The sequence below is a fragment of the Scyliorhinus torazame genome, chromosome 12 (genome assembly GCF_047496885.1).
Source record: "Scyliorhinus torazame isolate Kashiwa2021f chromosome 12, sScyTor2.1, whole genome shotgun sequence".
Taxonomy (NCBI): domain Eukaryota; kingdom Metazoa; phylum Chordata; class Chondrichthyes; order Carcharhiniformes; family Scyliorhinidae; genus Scyliorhinus; species Scyliorhinus torazame.
Window position 1 is genome coordinate 131,008,861 of NC_092718.1, and position 24,735 is coordinate 131,033,595.

Below are 24,735 nucleotides of genomic sequence, written 5' to 3' on the forward strand. Positions count from 1 at the left end.
AAAAGGAATAACATGAACTCCATTTATCCAGTGCCTGTCCTGGACAACAGTTTTGCAAGCCGCTGCAGGGTAGCTTAAACAACTGAATATTTGCACCGGCCCAGCATGAATTTGTTATTATGAGCAGAGTTGGCTTTAAGCAGTGGATTAAAGGAGGAGATGAACAGCACATCCAATCATTGTACAACGAGATTTGAGCGAACAGGATGTTCTGGGCGATTGAAGAGACGGATATGTTGATAAGAATTTTAGAATCCTTAGAATTGAATTTAAAAAATGTCCTCATGCTTGTTTACAAAAGAGACCAGACTCATTAACGCACATGTTGCGAGTTCAAAAGAATATGGAGGGGGGAGGGAGAGCGGATCGCATGGAAGCCTATAAAATTCTAATAGGACTGGACAGGGTAGATGCAGTAAGTATGTCCCCAATGGTGGGGGTGTCAAGAACTAGGCATCACAGTCTGAGGATACGGAGTCGACCATTTAGTACTGAGATGAGGAGACATTTCTTCCCCCCCCCCCCCCCCCCCCCCCCCACGGTCGACCCGTGCAATTTGCACCACAGGAACCAGTTGAGGCTAAAGCATGGTATGTTTTCAAGAGAAGTTGTATATAACCCTGGGGGCGAAAGGGATCAACGGATATGGGAGGAGGGGGAAAGGGGGACAGGCTGCTGACTTGGATGATCAGCCATGCTGATAATGAATGGCGGAGAATGCTCGGAGGGCCGAATGTTTTATGCTTCTATGAGTTGGAACGTCATGCAGAAGTCACCGGTCGGAGCCATTCGGACATTCTGTTCACGGGACAGAGGGTTTTATCCCTACACAGTGGGCAGGTAGATTTAAGCTCAGTTAATCAACCAGGGTTGCCTCCAATATTGTTCTTGGCAATGGCGATCACGACAACCAGCATCAATTGTTGTAGAAACCCATCTGATTCACTGATGTCATCCCGTCCCTCTGAAGTAACAAACTGCCTCGTTCGAGGGCAATTAGGGATCGACAAAAATACTTGAGTTCCTGCAACTATTCCGTGCTGTACAAAAGCCTCACTTCAATTGTTCCTGCCCTACTTATCGTGCTACCTCACCTAATACCATAAGACCATAAGACATAGGAGTGGAAGTAAGGCCATTCGGCCCATCAAGTCCACTCCACCATTCAATCAAGGCTGATTTCAACTCCATTTACCCGCTCTCTCTCCATCGCCCTTAATTCCTTGAGAAATCAAGAATTTATCAACTTCTGTCTTAAAGACACTCAACGTCCCGGCCTCCACCGCCCTCTGTGGCAATGAATTCCACAGACCCACCACTCTCTGGCTGAAGAAATTTCTCCTCATCTCTGTTCTAAAGTGACTCCCTTTTATTCTAAGGCTGTGCCCCCGGGTCCTAGTCTCCCCTGTTAATGGAAACAACTTCCCTACATCCACCCTATCTAAGCCATTCATTATCTTGTAAGTTTCTATTAGATCTTCCCTCAACCTCCTAAACTCCAATGAATATAATCCCAGGATCCTCAGACGTTCATCGTATGTTAGGCCTACCATTCCTGGGATCATCCGTGTGAATCTCCGCTGGACCCGCTCCAGTGCCAGTATGTCCTTCCTGAGGTGTGGGGCCCAAAATTGCTCACAGTATTCTAAATGGGGCCTAACTAATGCTTTATAAAGCTTCAGAAGAACATCCCTGCTTTTATATTCCAAGCCTCTTGAGATGAATGACAACATTGCATTTGCTTTCTTAATTACGGACTCAACCTGCAAGTTTACCTTTAGAGAATCCTGGACTAGGACTCCCAAGTCCCTTTGCACTTCAGCATTATGAATTTTGTCACCGTTTAGAAAATAGTCCATGCCTCTATTCTTTTTTCCAAAGTGCAAGACCTCGCACTTGCCCACGTTGAATTTCATCAGCCATTTCTTGGACCACTCTCCTAAACTGTCTAAATCTTTCTGAAGCCTCCCACCTCCTCCATACTACCTGCCCCTCCACCTATCTTTGTATCATCGGCAAACTTAGCCAGAATGCCCCCAGTCCCGTCATCTAGATCGTTAATATATAAAGAGAACAGCTGTGGCCCCAACACTGAACCCTGCGGGACACCACTCGTCACCGGTTGCCATTCCGAAAAAGAACCTTTTATCCCAACTCTCTGCCTTCTGCCTGACAGCCAATCGTCAATCCATGTTAGTACCTTGCCTCGAATACATGGGCCCTTATTTTACTCAGCAGTCTCCCGTGAGGCACCTTAACAAAGGCCTTTTGGAAGACAAGATGGATAACATCCATTGGCTCTCCTTGGTCTAACCTATTTGTTATCTCTTCAAAGAACTCTAACAGGTTTGTCAGGCACGACCTCCCCTTACTAAATCCATGCTGACTTGTCCTAATCCGACCCTGCACTTCCAAGAATTTAGAAATCTCATCCTTAACAATGGATTCTAGAATCTTGCCAACAGCCGAGGTTAGGCTAATTGGCCTATAATTTTCCATCTTTTTCCTTGTTCCCTTCTTGAACAGGGGGGTTACAACAGCGATTTTCCAATCCTCTTGGACTTTCCCTGAATCCAGTGACTTTTGAAAGATCATAACTAACGCCTCCACTATTTCTTCAGCTATCTCCTTTAGAACTCTAGGACCCTCCTGTCTTGTGCCATGGAGTTAGAATTTCAACAGCGCTCAGCCCTCAGAGACCAAGAAGGCGCCGCCAGGCCGGTCAAGGAACCTGCTGACTGCTCACATTAGGTAGGAATATGCTGCCTCCTGTACCCCAGCTTCACACTGGCTTAAAAAGCGAGATGGTCATTGGTTCCAAAGATTTTCTCAGCAATTATCATCACAACTTTTTGCCGAAAAATGCTGTTGGAAACATTGATTTGCCAACTTTTCACTTTTTCCGACTACTGTATAATAGAATATCAGACGCGTGGACTCGTGGTTAATGATGCCTGCAGTCCACATTGTGTCACCGCGATGAATTTCCGCCCCACGTTTCTTATTTAAATTACCTGGATTCTTGATTTTGTTGTCATTTTGCTGAACAGAGGATGCCCTGCGACAGAAAGAGAAAGGTAATAATGTTAAATTGGAAACTTGTTGGCATTTAATATGTACAGCAAAAACTGAAACAATAGAAAGTTATGTTAACATAGCGTCGATAGAGCAATAAACCTCCAAAAAAACCTCATGAAAACATCAAGTTGTTACAAATAATTAAACAGTCGTTGTTCAAAGACGCGGATTTGAAGGATATCCCTGAAGAAGTTAAAACTGGCCACCAGTTGGAGAAGGTAATAGGGAACGATCTCTAGCGGAGTGGGCCCAGGCAGGGTTACTCATCAGAATGCCGGTGCAGACTCGATGGTTCGAATTCCACCATCTCCACCGCAGGGCGTCTTGGTCTCTGCAACGACAGGAGATTACATACCGACGGGCAACAACATGAAGGAATGTTTAAATCAGGATCACGATTTCAAATCAGTGTGTTACTTGATTGGATTGTAACGGAGCTCCGTAACACAGATTCATGAGTGCAAATAAGGATACGAACAGTGCAATTGGAAGGAGCCGAACTTTAGCCAATTGTATGTGGGAGGCCAGTCAGGAATAATTGGAGAGTCATCAGTTAACAGACATAAATTGGACTCTGCTGAGAAATTATTACATCTGTGTTTATCAAAATAGTTTCGAAAAACACCGTCCAAAGATGTGCAGGTTAGGTGGATTGGCCATGATAAATTGCCCTTAGTGTCCAAAATTGCCCTTAGTGTTGGGTGAGGTTGCTGGGTTCTGGGGATAGGGTGGAGGTGCTGACCTTGGGTAGGGTGCTCTTTCCAAGAGCCGGTGCAGACTCGATGGGCGAATGGCCTCCTTCGGCACTGTAAATTCTATGATTCTATGATCTATGATCAGATCCTAGAGTCACGGAAACTGTTCGATTACCCACGATTGTTTCAAGTGTGCGATGTTAGACAAGCTGAACTCTTGAGGCCCCAGAGATTGAATCATTATGTCTCTCACAAACTCAGACGTGATGCGAAATTTGCAGGCAATCCAACGTCACCCTGTTATGGAAAATTCAGCATCAACCGAGTCTTCCCTCCAACTTTCACAAATTCCAATGACCCGGCTCGGCTCCAATTCCCCACCAACCGTGTAATGTAAATCCATCAAGAAAGCTGCAAACTTTTTCTTTTCACGTTGACATCAGGTTCTATTCAGTCACCAAGTTTCTACTCGTGAATTTCCCTTGCCAAAACGTCATCCCGTTTTTATTCAGGAAATGACAGAGGGTGGTAAATATATGGAACGCGTTGTCTGGGGAGATGGCATGAGCAGGTCCGATAGCGGCATTTAAGGGGCACCTGGACAAATATATGAATCGGGTGGGAATGGAAGGATACCGACTCTGTAAAATGCGCCCGGTTATAGTATAGGCAGATACCATGGTCGGTGCAGGCTTGGAGGGCCGAAGGGCCTCTTCCTGTGTTATATTGTTCTTTATTCTTTGTTCTTTGAACTTGATCGGGCAGATCCAAAAGGTGACTGTTTCGGTATTGCACTGTGAGAGAATTTCATTTCGTATCACAGTGGGGAATGAATACATAAATCCCCCTACACGTACCTATATCAGGTTATTTCGCACATTTATTAATTGCAATTAGAAATCGACATTGGCGAAGGGGGACTGCCCCAGCAGGAAGAAAAATATTATTATTCAAGTGGGTCGTCGGAGGTAGGATGCGACAGGACGTGTCCACATGTCTATGTCACTTTGAACATCGCTGTTCTCTTTCTATTCTTACAGATCTTCAAAGGAAATGTCCCATTGACGGTGAGTTTCGCTGGGAGTAACTTCCAGGGGTAAAATGTAGGATATTGGCTTACATATACCGAAATGCATCAAATCCATCTATCGCCGGCCATCTCATCACCACTATTCTCCATCCCCGTTACTTAATTCAAACTCCGCCTCATCTCCAATCAAGTTTGCCTCTGGCAGCGTACCCTTGCAATGGGTGTCGCGGCGGGGTGGAGTGACTTCAATGGAAAATCCGATTGACAAGGGACAGGAAGAATCTCGCCACCAACGAACGGCGCGCCGCCGGGTGACACGTGGCCTGGAGAGTGGGGAAACCTGCCGCATTGTTCTACAGTAATGGCATTCCGCCTATCCACTGCCGCCAGATTTGCGGCTCAATTTTATCTCAATGGCAATTAGGCCCCATTCGATGCACATTGAAGGGACAGCCAGCAATTGTCATTTCTGGTGGCTGGACATTTAGCCGCCTCCCTGATTTTCTGCCATTGCTGTCCATGATCGGGTGATCATGCTTGAAACAGCGCTGTTATCGATACCAATTGTCCAATTGACATTTGGATCAGGTTCAATAGTTATCAAGATGGCATGTCCAACATAAGAATAATAGTGCGTTCATGATTTCGCATTTTCTATGTTCTACTAAATGCCCAATATTCTGTCTGTTTGCTTTCAATAGGTCCATATCACAGGAGGCCTTTGCAAATGGTGCACACGCTGCCGTCATTTTCAAGTTGTGGCCCAAGTCCAGCCCACATCGCAGACATGAGAAGAATTCTGGGTGATCTCAACTGAAGCATAACGAAATTCGCAGTTTTCACCATGGTAGACGCAGGGAGTTTGATTCTCTTGGCTATTGGGAATCTAGAACCAAGCAACCCATTTTTATTGAAACTACTCGGACTGCTGTCATGCTGTACTGTACTCCCCTTTAAAGAAATGCTGGTCCACTAGCTTCATGGCAATAATAGAGAAATGTAACAGTCCTTCCTGTTTATTTCCTTTCCTCCCATGTATTTTATTTTGTTTTATCATTTTGGCATGTGGACCACTAATCGGAATCTGCCTTTAAGCAGAAGACTCGCGGTTGACGCAGCCCGTTGTAAGGACACTGTGTTCTCACGTTTTTTTTTTTGTGGATAAGAAGCCAGACTTATTGGCACCGAGTGGGTCTGAGGAATCAGACTTCGAGGGGGTTGAATCGATTGGTTAACTGGCAACTGCTGGGTTGCCCAGGGTTAGTGTTCTGCCTGACAATGCTGATTGTGTCCTGTGTGAAGCATTCAGAGAGAACTGGGCAGCAACGTTTAGGAACGTGAAGTGAAAGGAATGTTCTTTCTCTTTCTCCTGCTGGCTGAAGTGAAAGAACTGCTCTATTGTTCAGAAAATAGTGAGTTCCTGGTGCATCCTTTGCTATGAACCTGATTTAATCCAGACTCTCCAGAGAAAGTAGACAACTTTGCCAGAGAAAATCATTGACTGGGAGAGCGCAATCCACAACGAGACCTGGGTGTCCTTGTACACCAGCCACTGAGGTTAAAAATGCAGATGCTACAGGTGGTAATGAAGGCACATGGCATGCTAACCTTGATTGCGAAATGATTCGAGTACAGAGCAGAAATGTCTTGCTGCAATTATACAGGCCCTTGGCGAGACCATACCTGGAATAAGTTTTGGTCTACTTATCTGAGGAAGGATGTTCTTGCTTTAGAGGAGTGCAATGAAGATTTATCAGACTGATTCCTGGGATGACGGAATTGACGTATGAGGATAGATAGTATTGGTTCGGATTATGTTCACTAAAGTTCAGAAGAATGTAGGGGGATCTCATAGCAACCTATACATTTTTAACAGTACTACACAGGATAGACGCAGGCAGGGTGTTCCAAATGGTGGATGTGTCCAGTATCAGGGGTCCCAGTTTCAAGATATGGGATAGACCATTTATGACCAGAGAGTGGTTAGCCTGTGGAATTCATTACCACAGGTAGTAGTATGTTTTCAAGAAGAAGATAGATAGAGCACTTGGAGCAAAGGGGATTGACGTATATGATGGGAAAGCAGAATTAGGTTATCAGGTTAGATGATCGGCCATGATCATAATAAGAACATAAGAACATAAGAACTAGGAGCAGGAGTAGGCCACCTGGCCCCTCGAGCCTGCTCCACCATTCAATGAGATCATGGCTGATCTTTTGTGGACTCAGCTCCACTTTCCGGCCCGAACACCAGAACGCTTAATCCTTTTATTCTTCAAAAAACTATCTATCTTTATCTTAAAAATATTTAATGAAGGAGCCTCTACTGCTTCACTGGGCAAGGAATTCCATAGACTCACAACCCTTTGGGTGAAGATGTTTCTCCTACACTCAGTCCTAAATCTACTTCCCCTTATTTTGAGGCTATGCCCCCTAGTTCTGCTTTCACCCGCCAGTGGAAACAACCTGCCCGCATCTATCCTGTCTATTCCCTTCATAATCTTATATGTTTCTATAAGATCCCCTCTCATCCTTCTAAATTCCAATGAGTACAGTCCAAGTCTACTCAACCTCTCCTCGTAATCCAACCCCATCAGCTCTGGGATTAACCTAGTGAATCTCCTCTGCACACCCTCCAGTGCCAGTACGTCCTTTCTCAAGTAAGGAGACCAAAACTGAACACAATACTCCAGGTGTGGCCTCACTAACACCTTATACAACTGCAGCAGAACCTCCCTCGTCTTAAAATCCATCCCTCTAGCAATGAAGGACAAAATTCCATTTGCCTTCTTAATCACCTGTTGCACCTGTAAACCAACTTTTTGCAACTCATGCACTAGCACACCCAGGTCTCTCTGCACAGTAGCATGTTTTAATATTTTATCATTTAAATTATAATCCCTTTTGCTCTTATTCCTACCAAAATGGATAACCTCACATTTGTCAACATTGTATTCCATCTGCCAGACCCTAGCCCATTCACTTAGCCTATCCAAGTCCCTCTGCAGACTTCCAGTATCCTCTGCACTTTTTGCTTTACCACTTATCTTAGTGTCGTCTGCAAACTTGGACACATTGCCCTTGGTCCCCAACTCCAAATCATCTATGTAAATTGTGAACAGTTGTGGGCCCAACACTGATCCCTGAGGGACACCACTAGCTACTGATTGCCAATGAATGACCTAGCAGGCTCAGTGGGCCGGATGACCTTTTCCTGCTCCTATTTTCTATGTTTTTAATCTATGAGCCTCGAAGGCAGAAGTAGTAAAACGAAAGCTGGACTTCAGTAAGACACAAACTAAAAATCAACTCATCTAAAAAGATATTTATCCTTTTATTTTTATAAATTTATTTTTCTTTTTCCTCTCTGTGTTTGACTGTGTGTAGAAAGTGGGGGTGTTAAGAAGTGGGATTGGGAACGATATAATAGATACTGAGTTACATTTTCTGTCCTTTTTATTGTGTTAATGCTACAAACCTGGTGAATGCAGTTAATTCGGCTTAATGATGTCCCTCGGGTATTTTACCAATATCTTACTTCAGCTGTATTGCGACTCCGTGTCACAGCCTCTTGGACTAGTGCGCGGGCTGGAGTTCACTGTGCACTAGTCCAAGGGGCCGTGACAGAATGGATAAACTGCACTGGGTATTTACCAAAGGTGTTTGAATTAAACTTTTCAGCTGATGCGCTGGCTCATGGATACTTAATTCCAAGCTGCTATGGGCAGGACGGTGGCGCAGTGGTTAGTACTGCTGACTCACGGCGCCACGGAGCCGCTTTCGATCCCGGCTCCGGGTCACTGTCCGTGTGGAGTTTACACATTCTCCCACGCCTGTGTGGGTCTCACGCCCACAACCCAAAGATATGCAGGGTAGGTGGATTGGCCACACTAAATTGCCCCTTAATTGGAAAAATTGAATTGGGTACGTGAAATTTAGACAAAATCCAAGCTGCTGGACATGTTTTTGCTTCCACTGTGGCATTTGCACAGAAACGGTACACAATCGTGAATATGATGGTAAAATTGTGAAAGTTTCATTTTTGGTTGTTTATGACCTTTGGTGACTAGACGTCTGGTATCTAGGTGGACTTGTAGCTGAAATGTAAGACTTTGGTGCATGTTATATATAGATTACTATATAGGATTTTTCAGCTCTGTGACATGTGACAAGTAGAGGGCAAGTGGAACAGCAGATTACTGCTGTTATAGGACTCAGCAATGCGATCAGATTAGCGGTGCTGCTATTTAATCAGTGAATTTAAGGTCCTGTTATTTTAGGATAGCTGGAGGTGGGAGAAACGAGGTGTGTGAGAATCATCAAGTAAATGCTCAAACACTCACCAGAAGAAAATGATTTGCACGGGTGCCTGCTCCAAGCATGAATCTACTTGCCACGCTAGGCTTACGAGAGGTAATGTCTCGCTCGTCTATGTGTCTGTTAAGATATTGGTGAACAAATAAATGCTGGGTCACTGATTGATCATCCAGTCTTTGTATCTAGATCTTTCCAACGTTATAGTCATGTGAAATATAGTTCAGTTTTATTTCAGTAGTAAATATTGTATGCGCTATGCTAAAACTTCATCAGTAGAATGTAACTTTCCACCAAGGTTTTTGAAGAAAACGTTGCGATCTGTCAAGTCAAGTTTCAGTCTGGGATCTGACTCCTCCAGTCGTAACCACAGCTGCAAGAAGACAACAGATGCATCTACAACCGGTAAATAACTGACAACGAGGTCAAGTCACTTTTACCTTTTGATTAGCCACCTGACCATCTGCCGCAAGAGCAGTCAGCAGTGGTTTATTAAAGCCAGTGTGGGCGGTAGACATTGAGGTCCACCAGGCAAAGCATTTTGTTTTCAAGGCCCTCTGCGCTCCTTCCAAGTGGTGTTCAACATAGAGGAGCACTGATTCATAATCTAAAAAGGTGCAGCAGGTGGCAACCTGCCATAATTCTCCTTGTTCCCGCCAGACTGAATACTGTGTAACTTCATCAGATCCGACCGATGGTCACATCTTTAGAATTTGCCACCCAAGCGTCTACTGCTCTGTTCTTATGCTGATGGATTTCTGTGATTGGAACCAGTTATGCAAGGGATGTTGATGGGATATTGACTTACACAAATTAATGCTTCACTATGCCGTTTAACGGGGCATGCAGACGTAAAATGCTTTGCTGTGACTCTTTCATCACCGTAGAGGAGGTTGTGGAAAGATGTCAGATATTTTCCGAAGGATGTTAGTGAACTACGTTTATACCTAACTGCCTTGGTTAAGATATATTTTTTGTGGCATTAAATTTAACCAGGCTGGATTAATGGGATTTGAATTGATATCCGAACAGAATCCATTACGGCCTGTGCAGAACGATACAGCAACAATACTAATATTGTTTATATGGAGAAAGTCTGCAGAAAACAGTAGCACAGAGCAGTTGGAGGATTCTTGCACATAAGTCACAAAACATTTGGCCTGTAAGTTCAGCAGGGAATTGAGAAGGTAATTGGAATGTTTCAAAGAGAATGGAGTATAAACGTAAGGAAGTCCTGCTAAATGTATACCTAGTTAGACCACACCTGGATACTGTGAACAGGTTTGGTCCCCTTATCTAAGGGAAGATATGCTGAAATTAGAGGCAGTCCTGAGAAGGTTCACTGGGTTGATCCCGGGTATTGGATTGGATTGGATTGGATTGTTTATTGTCACGTGTACCGAGGTACAGTGAAAAATATTTTTCTGCGAGCAGCTCAACAGATCATTAAGTACATGAGAAGAAAAGGGAATAAAAGAAAATACATAATAGGGCAACACAACATATACAATGTAACTACAAAAGCACTGGCATCGGATGAAGCGTACAGGGTGTAGTGTTCATGAAATCAGTCCATAAGAGGGTAATTTAGGAGTCTGGTGACAGTGGGGTAGAAGCTGTTTTTGAGTCTGTTCGTGCGTGTTCTCAGACTTCTGTATCTCCTGCCCGATGGATGAAGTTGGAAGAGTGAGTAAGCCGGGTGGAAGGGATCTTTGATTATACTGCCCGCTTTCCCCAGGCAGCGGGAGGTGTAGATGGAGTCAATGGATGGGAGGCAGGTTCGTGTGATGAACTGGGCGGTGTTCACGACTCTCTGAAGGTTCTTGCGGTCCTGGGCCGAGCAGTTGCCATACCAGGCTGTGATGCAGCCTGATAGGATGCTTTCTATGGTGCATCTGTAAAAGTTGGTAAGAGTCAATGTGGACATGCCGAATTTCCTTAGTTTCCTGAGGAAGTATAGGCGCTGTTGTGCTTTCTTGGTGGTCGCGTCGACGTGGGTGGACCAGGACAGATTTTTGGAGATGTGCACCCCTAGGAATTTGAAACTGCTAACGATCTCCACCTCGGCCCCGTTGATGCTGACAGGGGTGTGTACAGTACTTTGCCTCCTGAAATCAATTACCAGCTCTTTAGTTTTGCTGGCATTGAGGGAGAGATTGTTGTCGCTACACCACTACACTAGGTTCTCTATCTCCCTCCTGTATTCGGACTCATCGTTATTCGAGATCCGGCCCACTATGGTCGTATCGTTAGCAAACTTGTAGATGGAGTTGGAACCAAGTTTTGCCACGCAGTCGTGTGTGTACAGGGAGTAGAGTAGGGGGCTAAGTACGCAGCCTTGCAGGGCGCCGGTGTTGAGAACTATTGTGGAGGAGGTGTTGTTGTTCATTCTTACGGATTGTGGTCGGTTGGTCAGAAAATCTAGGATCCAGTTGCAGTGTGGGGAGCCAAGTCCTAGGTTTTGGAGCTTTGATATGAGCTTGGCTGGGATTAAGGTGTTGAAGGCGGAGCTGGAGAAACGTTCTTATGAGGAGAAGGTGAATAGGTTGGGTCTGTACTCATTAGAATTTAAAGAATGAGAGGACACCTCACTGAGGCATATAGAAACACGACAGTGCAGCAGGGGCCATCCAATCAATCGAGCCTGCACCAGCCCATCGAAAGAGCACTTTGCCCATGTCCACTCAACCCAATACCCATAAACTCATGAAATGAAATGAAGATGAAAATCGTTTATTCTCACAAGTAGACTTCAAATGAAGTTACTGTAAAAAGCCCCCAGTCGCCACATTCCGGCGCCTGTTCGGGAATGCTGGTACGGGAATCAAACCGTGCTGGCCTGCCTTGGTCTGCTTTAAAAGCCAGCTATTTAGCCCTGTGCTAAACCAGCCCCTGCTGTGCTAAACCAGCCCCTGCTGGTTAGCACCTAATATGCATATCACTGGATACTAAGGGGCAATTTGTCACGGCCAATCCGCACATCTTTGGACTGTGGGAAAAATCTGGAGCACCCAGTGGAAACCCAAGCAGACAGCGGGAGAACGTACAAACTCGACACTGATCGTGACCTGAGTCGGAATTGAACTCGGGTCCCTGGCGCTGTGAAGCAGCAGTGCTAACCAGTGTGCCACCATGCTGTCATAGCAATGCATTTGACTCCTGGAATACCCCTTAAATGGCATGGTGAAGCATTCAGTTGTATAGGATTCTCAGGGGACCTGACAGGGTAGATGTCGAGAGGCTTTGCCCTCTTGTGGGAGAGTCGAGGACCAGGGCATAATAAAAGAGTAAGGAATCGCCCATTTCAGACAGAGTTGGGAAGGAATTTATTCTCTCAGAGGGTGGTGAGTCTGTGAAATTCTTTACGGCAGAAGAAAGGTGTAGAGCCTGGGTCATTAAGTATGTTCAAGGCTGAGGTAGCCAGATTATTGATCAGAAAGAGAATCAAGGGTTTTGAGGTTTCGGTGGGAAAGTGGAGTTGAGGATTATCACAACATCTCAGTCATGATCACATTGAATGTCGGAACAGACTCCATGGGCCACATAGTCGAATTGTGCTCGTTCATCTTATAATCCTGCGGTTTTATCCTCTGAGATTTTGCTTGCATGCAACGGATGAATATTCTTCTGCCTTCTATGACCCATGGTATTCGATTAAGGGCCCATGGTATTCGTAAGGGCCCATGGTATTCGAGGCAAGGTACTAACATGGATTGACGATTGGCTGTCAGGCAGAAGGCAGAGAGTTGGGATAAAAAGTTATTTTTCGGAATGGCAACCGGTGACGAGTGGTGTCCTGCAGGGTTCAGTGTTGGGGCCACAGCTGTTCTCTTTATATATTAACGATCTAGATGACGGGACTGGGGGCATTCTGGCTACGTTTCCCGATGATACAAAGGTAGGTGGAGGGGCAGGTAGTATGGAGGAGGTGGGGAGGCTGCAGAAAGATTTAGACAGTTTAGGAGAGTGGTCCAAGAAATGGCTGATGAAATTCAATGTGGGCAAGTGCGAGGTCTTGCACTTTGGAAAAAAGAATAGAGGCATGGACTATTTTCTAAATGGTGACAAAATTCATAATGCTGAAGTGCAAAGGACTTGGGAGTCCTAGTCCAGGATTCTCTAAAGGTAAACTTGCAGGTTGAGTCCGTAATTAAGAAAGAAAATGCAATGTTGTCATTTATCTCAAGAGGCTTGGAATATAAAAGCAGGGATGTACTTCTGAAGCTTTATAAAGCATTAGTTAGGCCCCATTTAGAATACTGTGAGCAATTTTGGGCCCCACACCTCAGGAAGGACATACTGGCACTGGAGCGGGTCCAGCGGAGATTCACACGGATGATCCCAGGAATGGTAGGCCTAACATACGATGAACGTCTGAGGATCCTGGGATTATATTCATTGGAGTTTAGGAGGTTGAGGGGAGACATAATGGAAACTTACAAGATAATGAATGGCTTAGATAGGGTGGACGTAGGGAAGTTGTTTCCATTAGCAGGGGAGACTAGGACCCGGGGGCACAGCCTTAGAATAAAAGGGAGTCACTTTAGAAGAGAGATGAGAAGAAATTTCTTCAGCCAGAGAGTAGTGGGTCTGTGGAATTCATTGCCACAGAGGGCGGTGGAGGCCGGGACGTTGAGTGTCTTTAAGACAGAAGTTGATAAATTCTTGATTTCTCGAGGAATTAAGGGCTATGGAGAGAGAGCGGGTAAATGGAGTTGAAATCAGCCATGATTGAATGGTGGAGTGGACTTGATGGGCCGAATGGCCTTACTTCCGCTCCTATGCCTTATGGTCTTATGGCCTTATGACCTACCCAGTTCTGCATCCATCTTGCCAGCTCACCTCTGATCCCTTTTGTACCAGTCTGCCATAAGGGACCTTGTCAAAGGCCTTACTGAAGTCCATATAAACAACATCCACTGTCCTACCTGCATCAATCATCTTTGTGACCTCCTCGAAAAACTCGATCAAGTTAGTGAGACACGACCTCCCCTTCACAAAACCGTGCTGCTTTTCGCCAATACATCCATTTGCTTCCAAATGGGAGTACGTTCTGTCTCGAAGATTTATCTCCAGTAATTTCCCTACCACTGACGTCAGGCTCTCAAAGTAGCACTGTAACAAAGGGCAACTTTACAAAGGAGCACTGCAACAAAGGGCCACTTTAACAATGGAGCTTTGTCAAAAAGGAGAACTGTGAGAAAGGAGCACTGTAACAACGGAGTACTATAACGAAGACGCACTAGAAGAAAGGTAAATTTCAAAAAAGGGGCTCTGTAACAAAGGAGCACTCTGGCTAAAGCCAACATACTAATGCGTATTGACTAAGCAAATGTAATGTGATTTTGTTTCCCGAGGGTTTTAATGCACTCTAGCCCCTGTGGTGCTCACTGGGCATGGAACGCCTCAGGCCAGCTGGCCACCACACCATGCTCCCAGTCCTGGGGCATCTGGGAATGGACAGAGCCATGGACGAGAAGCCTGCAGTCGGGGCATATAACATCCTCAACTGACCACTGCCTGAACTTATTAATGGATACCTTGGCCAATGTTTAACTGCCCTGTGATTTACTCAGAAAAAGGACCCACGGTCGCACAGTGCTGCCTCAGTGCTCCAGGGACTGGATTCAATTCCATCCTCGGGTGATTGTCTGTTCGGAGTTTATACGGTCTCACCATGTCTGTGGCGGTTTCCTCTGGTCTCCGGTTTCCTACCACAGTCCAAAGATGTCCACACAAGGTGGACTAAATTGACCCTTGGTGTCCAAAGCGTTAGGTAGGGTTACTGGACTGTTGGAATAGGTTAGAGGCGTGGGCTTAGCTGGCTTGCTCTTTCTAAGGGTCAGTGCAGACTCGATAGGCCCAATGGTCACCTTCAACATAGTAGGTAATCTATAACAAGGCCTTCAATAGCCTCAATTCCTTTTCGCAAAAGCGCAACTGAAATAATTGGCTTATCAAACGGAATGTGACAATTAATAAGAGTAAGCATCATATTGTGAAGGACAAGTTGTATTGGACTAAATTCATTGCTCTATTTAATAAGGAATGATAGTCGAATATGTTGTGCTGTTCACTTTCCACCTTACACATATGGGGCGCCGGAGCAAAACTGCCGCCAGACCTGGGCTGATTCAGCAACTGTCGATGGGCTCTCATCAGCGCCACATAGAACACAAATGAGAAACGTTGCCAGATTCGCCAGATTCGCAATTCATACTCAGGAAGCTGACAAGCTGCAGCCGCATATACACAATACACACCCCACACACACCATCCCAGCCAATAAGATGGCAGCAAGGAGAGCAGCACCCCGTTTCACGGACTGTAAGCTGGCGAGCCTCCTGGAGACCCGGTGGAGGAGAGGAAGATGACATTGTACCACAGCCCGGGAAGGAGGTTGTCAGCTGCTGCCACTCACCGTGCCATGGCACAGGTGGCAGAGGCCATCAGCGCCACAAGTAACACTGTCCAGACTGGCCTGCAGTGCAAGAAAAAGTGTACCACCTCTTCAGGTTGGCCGGGGTGAATAAGCAATAGTGTGCACTTCGCACCAACCCCCGTCCCACACAAGCATAACCTGACCACTTCTTCCACCCGAACTGCACCGAAGCCCCACCCTGCACCTCATGCTGGCACCCATAACGGCCGTCATGGCTGGGTGCCCTGACCACTGAGGCCACCAGATACCCACTCCTGGGCTGCATGCGCCAAACTATCTAAGTGTCGCTTTCTTTTCTCCCTCCCAGGTGAAGGCCTCTCATAAACACCGGGAGCAGCAGAAAACTGGAGGAGGCCAGCCGGACCTGCGGCCTCCTTACTGTGGCTGAGCAGAGGGCCCTCGACGTGGTCGGTGGCTCAGAGGAAATGAAGGTCACCTGGGTGGAGATCAGCTGTGGATGAGGAAGTGAGACTCTGCAGAGTTGCAGGATGTCACCTACCAACAACACCACCCCACCCTCAAACTCACCTTCATCCCCACCACTCCCACTCCATCCGGCCCGCGGTCTAATCATGCTTCTTGTATTGCAGATTGCAGGGCCTGCTGATGATGGGGCGTGTCCATCTGGTGTCCCACTGCTCTGGCTGGTGAAAATAGTTTATCTGGCATTCGAAGTTTTATTTTCCTTTCTAACCGTTTCAGAGTAACTATGAAAGTAAAACTTGCAGAACCACCCGAAGCTGGCGATTGGAATCGCTTCTGTCCCTAAATGCAACGATGGACAACCCCGATATTATGGGCCAATGTGTACGACTACTATCAATATTTTTGCACCTAGAACTGCCAGTCCCTGTACTCCATTTAGATAATTATAATTTTGCTCGTCTTTCCTCTCTGTGCTTCGAAGGAGAATGTAACACCTCAATGTTCAACGTGATACATTCCATCTGTGATGTGTCATACAATGTCATCAGTGTGTTTTTATAGTGCCGATGTATTTGCCCAGCATTTCATTGTTTTCCGCAATTAAGATTGAGGTGCTATATGCACACATTCAGATTTGCCACTGCATACTTAAATGTATATCATTAGCGTATCAGAAAAAATGTCAATGGTTCAAATAAAGACAACTTGGCAACACAATTTAAATAACTTTAAAATCTAAAATGCGGTGATTTAACATAACACGTTGTTTAATAACACGGAGTCCAAACGACACCCCATGGCCCCAAATGACATCCCACCGGATACCGGCTAACATACGCCCTGGGGTGGACCAACACCCCTCACGGGGGAGACCGACACTGCATCCCCCAAAATGCACCCCCCTCCCCCGACTCCGAGCGACACCACCTGTGTTCTAAACAAAACACTCCCTGGGGAAGACTGAAACTAACTGGGGAAGACTGACACACTCACTGGGGAAGACAGACACACTCACTGGGGAAGACTGACACACTCACTGGGGAAGACTGACACACTCACTGGGGAAGACTGACACACTCACTGGGGAAGACTGACACACTCCCAGAGGAAGACTGACAAACCCCCTGGGAAAGACCGACACACTCCCTGGGGTAGACTGTCACACACCCTGAGGAAGACAGACATACTCCCTGAATAAGACTGACACACACCCTGAATAAGACTGACACACTCCCTGAATAAGACTGACACACTCCCTGGGGAAGACCGACGCACTCCCTGACGAAGACCAACACACTCCCTGGGGAAAACAGATACACTCCCTGAGGAACACCGAAACACTCCCTGGGGAAGACTGACACACTCCCTGGGGAAGACCGACACACACCCTGAGGAAGACCGACACACTCCCTGGGGAAGACCGACGCACTCCCTGACGAAGACCAACACACTCCCTGACGAAGGCTGACACACTCCCTGGGGGAGACTGATACACACCCTGGGGTAGACTGATACACATCCTGGGGAACAGCGACACACTCCCTGGGGAAGGGCGACATACTCCCTGGGGAAGGGCGACTCACTCCCTGGGGAAGGGCGACACATTCCCCGAGAAAGACCGATAGACTCCCTGGGGAAGACTGATTCACTCACTGGGGAAGTGCGACACACACCCTGGGGAAGACTGACACACTCCCTGGGGAAGACTGACACACTCCCTGGGGAAGAGCGACACACTCCCTGGGGAAGACTGACATATTCCCTGGGGAAGAGCGACACACTCCCTAGGGAAGAGCAACACACTCTCTGGGAAAGACTGACACACTGCCTGGGGAAGACTGGCATACTCCATGGGGAAAACTGACACACTCCCTGGGGAAGACAGATAAACACCCCGAGGAACACCGAAACGCTCCTTGAGGAACACCGACTCACTCCCTGGGGAAGAATGAGACACTCCCTGGGGAAGACCGACACACACCCTGAGGAGGACTCACACACACCCTGAGGAAGACCGACACACCCTCTGAGGAAGACCGACACACTCACTGGAGAAGACTGACACACACTCTGGGGAAGAGCGAGGCACTCCCTGGGGAAGACTGACACACTCCCTGGGGTAGACTGATACCCACCCTGGGGAAGAGCGACACATTCCCTGGGGAGGACTGACACACTCCCTGGGGAAGGGCGACACACAGCCTGGGGAAGGGAGACACACACCCCGAGAAAGACCGAGAGACTCCCTGGAGAAGACTGATTCACTCACTGGGGAGGTGCGACACACTCCCTGGGGAAGAGCGACACACTCCCTGGGGAAGAGCGACACACTGCCTGGGGAAGAGCGACACACTGCCTGGGGAAGACTGGCACACTCTTTGGGGAAGGCCGACACACACCCTGAGGAAGTGCGACACACACCCTGAGGAAGTGCGATAACCATCCTGAGGAAGTGCGACACGCACCCTGAGGAAGTGCGACACACACCCTGAGGAAGTGCGACGCACACCCAGAGGAAGTGCGACACACACCCTGAGGAAGTGCGACACACACCCTGAGGAAGTGCGACACACACCCTGAGGAAGTGCGACACACACCCTGAGGAAGTGCGACACACGCCCTGAGGAAGTGCGACACACGCCCTGAGGAAGTGCGACACACGCCTGAGGAAGTGCGACACACGCCCTGAGGAAGTGCGACACACGCCCTGAGGAAGTGTGACACACGCCCTGAGGACGCGCGACACACACCCTGAGGAAGTGCGACACACACCCTGAGGAAGTGCGACACACACCCTGAGGAAGTGCGACACACACCCTGAGGAAGTGTGACACACACCCTGAGGAAGTGTGACACACACCCTGAGAAAGTGCGACACACACCCTGAGAAAGTGCGACACACACCCTGAGAAAGTGCGACACACACCCGGAGAAAGTGCGACACACTCCCTGGGGAAGACTGACACACTCCCTGAGGAAGACTGATACCCTCCCTCTGGAAGACTGATACGCTCCCTGTGGAAGACTGACACACTCCCTGGAAAAGACCGGCACACTCCCTGAGGAAGAGCGACACACTCACTGAGGAAGACAGAAACACTTCCTGAGGAAGACCGACACACTCTCTGAAGAAGTCCGACACACTCACTGGGGATGACGGACACACACCCTGGGGAAGAGCGTGGCACTCCCTGGGGAAGAGCGACACACTCCCTGAGGAAGACAGAAACACTTCCTGAGGAAGACCGACACACTCTCTGAGGAAGTCCGACACACTCTCTGCTGAAGACCGACACACAACCTGAGGTGGACTGACACACTCCCTGGGGAAGACCAACGCACTCCCTGACGAAGACTGACACACTCCCTGACGAAGACCAACACACCCCTTGATGAAGACTGACACACTTCATGGGGTAGACTGATACACACCCTGGGGAACAGCGACACACTCCCTGGGGAAGGGCGACACACTCGCTGGGGAAGGGTGACACACTCCCCGGGGAAGACCAATAGACTCCCTGGGGAAGTCTGATTCACTCACTGGGGAAGTGCGACACACACCCTGGGGAAGACTGACACACTCCCTGGGGAAGAGCGACACGCTCCCTGGGGAAGAGTGACACACACCCTGGGGAAGAGCGAAACACTCCCTGGGGAAGACTGACACACTCCCTGGGGAAAAGCGACACACTCCCTGGGGAAGAGCGACACACTCTCTGGGAAAGACTGACACACTGCCTGGGGAAGACTGGCACACTCCCTGGGGAAGACTGACGCACTCCCTGGGGAAGGGCGACACATTCCCCGAGAAAGACCGATAGACTCCCTGGGGAAGACTGATTCACTCACTGGGGAAGTGCGACACACACCCTGGGGAAGACTGACACACTCCCTGGGGAAGAGCGACTCACTCCCTGGGGAAGACTGACATATTCCCTGGGGAAGAGCGACACACTCCCTGGGGAAGAGCAACACACTCTCTGGGAAAGACTGACACACTGCCTGGGGAAGACTGGCATACTCCATGGCGAAAACTGACACACTCCCTGGGGAAGATAGATAAACACCCCGAGGAACACCGAAACACTCCTTGAGGAACACCGACACACTCCCTGGGGAAGACAGACACACTACCTGGGGAAGATCGACACACACCCTGAGCAGGACTCACACACTCCCTGAGGATGACAGACACATTTCCTGAGGAAGACCGACACACCCTCTGAGGAAAACCGACACACTCACTGGAGAAGACTGACACACACCCTGGGGTAGACTGACACCCACCCTGGGGAAGGGCGACACACACCCTGAGGAAGTGCGACACACACCCTGAGGAAGTGCGACACACACCCTGAGGAAGTGCGACACACACCCTGAGGAAGTGCGACACACAACCTGAAGAAGTGCGACACACACCCTGAAGAAGTGCGACACACACCCTGAGGAAGTGCGACACACACCCTGAGGAAGTGCGACACACACCCTGAGGAAGTGCGACACACGCCCTGAGGAAGTGCGACACACGCCCTGAGGAAGTGCGACACACGCCCTGAGGAAGTGCGACACACGCCCTGAGGAAGTGCGACACACGCCCTGAGGAAGTGCGACACACGCCCTGAGGAAGTGCGACACACGCCCTGAGGAAGTGCGACACACGCCCTGAGGAAGTGCGACACACACCCTGAGGAAATGCGACACACGCCGTGAGGACGTGCGACACACGCCCTGAGGACGTGTGACACACGCCCTGAGGACGTGCGACACACGCCCTGAGGACGTGCGACACACGCCCTGAGGACGTGCGACACACGCCCTGAGGACGTGCGACACACGCCCTGAGGACGTGCGACACACACCCTGAGGAAGTGCGACACACACCCTGAGGAAGTGCGACACACACGCTGAGGAAGTGCGACACACACCCTGAGAAAGTGCGACACACTCCCTGGCGAAGACTGGCACACTCCCTGAGGAAGACTGATACCCTCCCTCTGGAAGACTGATACGCTCCCTGTGGAAGACTGACACACTCCCTGGAGAAGACCGGCACACTCCCTGTGGAAGAGCGACACACTCACTGAGGAAGACAGAAACACTTCCTGAGGAAGACAGAAACACTTCCTGAGGAAGACCGACACACTCTCTGAGGAAGTCCGACACACTCACTGGGGATGACTGACACACACCCTGGGGAAGAGTGTGGCACTCCCTGGGGAAGAGCGACACACTCCCTGAGGAAGACAGAAACACTTCCAGAGGAAGACCGACACACTCTCTGAGGAAGTCCGACACACTCACTGGGGATGACTGACACACTCTCTGCTGAAGACCGACACACAACCTGAGGAGGACTGACACACTCCCTGGGGAAGACCGACGCACTCCCTGACGAAGACTGACACACTCCCTGACGAAGACCAACACACCCCTTGATGAAAAGTGACACACTCCCTGGGGTAGACTGATACACACCCTGGGGAACAGCGACACACGCCCTGGGGAAGACTGACACACTCCCTGGGGAAGGGCGACACACTCGCTGGGGAAGGGCGACACACTCGCTGGGGAAGGGCGACACACTCCCCGAGAAAGACCAATAGACTCCCTGGGGAAGTCTGATTCACTCACTGGGGAAGTGCGACACACACCCTGGGGAAGACTGACACACTCCCTGGGGAAGAGCGACACGCTCCCTGGGGAAGATTGACACACACCCTGGGGAAGAGTGACACACTCCCTGGGGAAGACTGACACACTCCCTGGGGAAAAGCGACACACTCCCTGGGGAAGAGCGACACACTCTCTGGGAAATACTGACACACTGCCTGGGGAAGACTGGCACACTCCCTGGGGAAGACTGACACACTCCCTGGGGAAGGGCGACTCACTCCCTGGGGAAGGGCGACTCACTCCCTTGGGAAGGGCGACACATTCCCCGAGAAAGACCGATAGACTCCCGGGGAAGACTGATTCACTCACTGGGGAAGTGCGACACACACCCTGGGGAAGACTGACACACTCCCTGGGGAAGAGCGACACACTCCCTGGGGAAGACTGACATATTCCCTGGGGAAGAGCGACACACTCCCTGGGGAAGAGCAACACACTCTCTGGGAAAGACTGACACACTGCCTGGGGAAGACTGGCATACTCCATGGCGAAAACTGACACACTCCCTGGGGAATATAGATAAACACCCCGAGGAACACCGAAACAGTCCTTGAGGAACACCGACACACTCCCTGGGGAAGACTGACACACTCCCTGGGGAAGACCGACACACACCCTGAGCAGGACTCACACACTCCCTGAGGAAGACAGACACACTTCCTGAGGAAGACCGACACACTTCCTGAGGAAGACCGACACACTCACTGGAGAAGACTGACACACACCATGGGGAAGAGCGAGGCACTCCCTGGGGAAGACTGACACACTCCGTGGGGTAGACTGATACCCACCCTGGGGAAGAGCGACACATTCCCTGGGGAGGACTGACACACTCCCTGGGGAAGGGCGACACACACCCTGGGGAAGTGCGACACACTCCCTGGGGAAGAGCGACACACTCCCTGGGGAAGAGCGACACACTCCCCGGGGAAGAGCGACACACTCTCTGGGGAAGAGCGACACACTCTCTGGGGAAGAGCGACACACTGCCTGGGGAAGGCTGGCACACTCTTTGGGGAAGGCCGACACACACCCTGAGGAAGTGCGACACACACCCTGAGGAAGTGCGACACACACCCTGAGGAAGTGCGATAAACACCCTGAGGAAGTGCGACACACTCCCTGAGGAAGTGCGACACACACCCTGAGGAAGTGCGACACACACCCTGAGGAAGTGCGACACACACCCTGAGGAAGTGAGACACACACCCTGAGGAGGTGCGACACACACCCTGAGGAAATGTGTCACACACCCTGAGGAAGTGCGACACACACCCCGAGGAAGTGCGACACACACCCTGAGAAAGTGCGACACACTCCCTGGGGAAGACTGGCACACTCCCTGAGGAAGACTGATACCCTCCCTCTGGAAGACTGATACGCTCCCTGTGGAAGACTGACACAATCCCTGGAGAAGACCGACACACTCCCTGAGGAAGAGCGACACACTCCCCGAGGAAGATAGAAACACTTTCTGAGGAAGACCGACATACTCTCTGAGGAAGTCCGACACACTCACTGGAGATGACTGACACACACCCTGGGGAAGAGCGAGGCACTCCCTGGGGAAGAGCAACACACTCCCTGAGGAAGACAGAAACACTTCCTGAGGAAGACCGACACACTCTCTGAGGAAGTCCGACACACTCACTGGGGATGACTGACACACTCTCTGCTGAAGACCGACACACAACCTGAGGAGGACTGACACACTCCCTGGGGAAGACCGACGCACTCCCTGACGAAGAATAACACACTCCCTGACGAAGACCAACACACCCCCGATGAAGACTGACACACTCCCTGGGGTAGACTAATACACACCCTGGGGAACAGCGACACACTCCCTGGGGAAGCCTGACACACTCACTGGGGAAGGGCGACACACTCCCTATGGAAGGGCGACACACTCCCTATGGAAGGGCGACACACTCCCTGGGGAAGGGCGACACACTCCCCGAGAAAGACCAATAGACTCCCTGGGGAAGACTGATTCACTCACTGGGGAATTGCGACACACACCCTGGGGACGAGCGACACACTCTCTGGGAAAGAATGACACACTGCCTGCGGAAGACTGGCACACTCCCTGGGGAAGACTGTCACACTCCCTGGGGAAGACCGACACACTCCCTGGGGAAGACCGACACACCTCCTGAGGAAGACCGACACACTCTCTGAGGAAGACCGACACACTCACTGGGGAAGACTGACACACACCCTGGGGAAGAGCGAGGCACTCCATGGGGAAGACTGACACACTCCCTTGGGTAGACTGATACACACCCTGGGGTGGAGCGACACACTCCCGGGGGAAGACTGACACACTCCCTGGGGAAGGGCGACACACTCCCTGGGAAAGGGCGACACACTCCCCGAGAAAGACCGATAGACTCCCTGGGGAAGACTGATTCACTCACTGGGGAAGAGCGACACACTCCCTGCGGAAGACTGACACACTCCCTGGGGAAGAGCGACACACTGCCTGGGGAAGAGCGACACACTGCCTGGGGAAGAGCGACACACTCCCTGGGGAAGAGCGACTCACTCCCTGGGGAAGAGCGACACACTCTCTGGGAAAGACTGACAGACTGCCTGGGGAAGACTGGCACCCTCCCTGGGGAAGGGCAACACACTCCCTGGAGAATGGCGACACACTCCCTGGGGAAGTGCGACACACTCCCAGGGGAAGGGCAACACACTCCCCGAGAAAGACCGACAGACTCCCTGGGGAAGACTGATTCACTCACTGGGGAAGTGCGACACACTCCCTGGGGAAGACTGACACACTCCCTGGGGAAGAGCGACACACTCCCTGGGGAAGAGCGACACACTCCCTGGGGAAGAGCGACACACTCCCTGGGGAAGAGCGACACACTCCCTGGGGAAGAGCGACACACTCCCTGGGGAAGAGCGACACACTCCCTGATGAAGACCGACACACTCCATGATGAAGACTGACACACTCCGTGGGGAAGAGCAACACACTCCCGGGGGAAGACTGACACACTCCCTGCGGAAGGGCGACACACTCCCTGGGGAAGGGCGACACACACGCTGAGGAAGTGCGACAC

General features: G+C 49.8%; 1 long non-coding RNA gene across 2 annotated transcripts in view; it reads right to left on the reverse strand.

Moving 5' to 3' along the window:
- Positions 1 to 24,735, reverse strand: part of LOC140387237 (uncharacterized) — a 423,153-nt gene that overhangs the window by 18,434 nt on the left and 379,984 nt on the right. For both annotated transcript variants that reach the window (XR_011933799.1, XR_011933800.1), the window contains exon 2: positions 3,015 to 3,058. This is a non-coding gene — a long non-coding RNA (uncharacterized lncRNA). The remainder of the gene's footprint in view (positions 1 to 3,014; positions 3,059 to 24,735) is intronic.